The sequence below is a fragment of the Schistocerca piceifrons genome, unplaced genomic scaffold (assembly GCF_021461385.2).
Source record: "Schistocerca piceifrons isolate TAMUIC-IGC-003096 unplaced genomic scaffold, iqSchPice1.1 HiC_scaffold_2296, whole genome shotgun sequence".
Taxonomy (NCBI): domain Eukaryota; kingdom Metazoa; phylum Arthropoda; class Insecta; order Orthoptera; family Acrididae; genus Schistocerca; species Schistocerca piceifrons.
Window position 1 is genome coordinate 1,204,940 of NW_025728224.1, and position 2,033 is coordinate 1,206,972.

Below are 2,033 nucleotides of genomic sequence, written 5' to 3' on the forward strand. Positions count from 1 at the left end.
AAAATGTGATTATTAAATTTTCTGTCAGTGATGAATATATCACTAATGTATATACCACACAAATATTCATGATGCTATAGAATGGTGCAGGGCCATCTTCTGCAACACCTGCTGGGTAGACTAAACAGAGCACTTCACATTCAGTGCATCAATTTCTTCATAGGTAGTATCATAGTACACTACTATCTCAGGCTTGATTGTTGCGATGCTCAATGAAACAGCATTATGCCTTGAAGACACTAAACTAACAGCCTTCTTAAGTTTTTGAATGAAGTAATATATCCAAAAACAATTAAGTTTTACATTTTGCTTTAAGAAACTCGTTTGGAATCTTTCCTTTTATTATTATTTTGTACATGTGTGACCTTTTTGTGTCCTCTTCCCAGTTTGACAAGTACATCTGATTTACTTAATGAGGATATTTATGGTTACAAAGAAAAAAGAAAAAACATGTAATGACAACGCAACCTGCGAACAAAGATCATCCTCCAAAACTTTACGAGCCTAGGAAGTAAGCACAATGATTTGGACATAATAGCATGTTTTAATAAACCAGATGTTTCAGTTATTACTGAGCACTGGTATACCAAAAAATAACCTTATTATGCACCAATTAACAAAAAATTTCTGCTCGTCTTTCAGTAGGGATATCAAACCTTATGGTGATGTTGTAAAAAATGCCAATAGTTGGTGCTCAATTCCTTATGTGTTGAAGGTGTTACTGAACTTTCTGCGATAAGCTATAGGTGGGAAAGCTAATCTCTATCAATTGCTTGTAGAGAGAGATAGTAAATACTCTGGGAAAACGGCTGGGTAATAGTGCTGATAATTGTTCACAGTTTAATAAAACCTTACCTAACACAAATCAGTTTTCACTCTTAAGAATGGCGAGTGGCACACACTGATCTAACATTGCTGATATCTAACACAGGGTACCCAGGACTTAGTACTGGGATACTTTCTTTTGTCGATTTATGTAAATGACAAAATAATGCTCCCCAAATTCAAGGATAGTTCTGTATGCTGATGCTACATCCATTGCATGCAAGTGTAAAGGTCATGAGCAACTACAAAAACTATGAAACTGTATTACAAATGAAATAATTCAGTATTTCTATGAAAGTCATCTCATTGTCAGCACAAGATAGCAGCAGTAATGGATTTTCACCCCACAAGACAGATTTTGAAATTCAGTTGTGCACTGGAACTGATATTGTCATCAAAGAAAACTACTGCTTGGTTACAGTTAAACTTTCTATATTTAACATGTTATAACATGGAAACTAATTACTGTACAAGAACACAACTTGGTAGCATTAATGTCAAGGACATGAGGAAGAGAAATAATGCAGAATCAATTCAATTGAAACACTTTTAATGTTTCCAGAATGAGAAACATCCCCAGGCTGTGGCTAAGCCATGTCCCCGCTATATCCTTTCTTTCAGGAGTGCTAGTTCTGCTAGGTTCACAGGAGAGCTTCTGTAAAGTTTGGAAGGTAGGAGACGAGATACTGGCAGAAGTAAAGCTGTGAGTACCAAGCGTGAGTCCTGCTTCGGTAGCTCAGATGGTAGAGCACTTGCTCGCGAAAGGCAAATGTCCCGAGTTCGAGTTTTGGTCGAGCACACAGTTTTAATCTGCCAGGAAGTTTCACTTTTAATGTGCTGCTACAGTTCACCACACCAGTACCATTACTGGTGACGGTGATGGAGGCTGCTATGAAAAGCTTGCGATTTTATTCAAATCTGATGTGGCAAGTTAACAAAATTTTTTATCCATGTGAGTAAAATTATTGTGTAAAATTGATAGCGCAGTGAGTCTTTTCAGGGCCCTTCGGAGTCTTTCACTTACATGTCAACATATTTACTCCCTAATAGTATTTGTTGTTCATAATAGGGGTAATTTTACTCTGTTCAGTGAAAGTAAAAACAATGTCCTTGTAGACTATACATCCCTGCCTACGATTCAGAATGGAATATCACATTCTGATCGAAAGTCTTTAACAGGTTGCTGCTAGACATCAGGCAGAAAACTG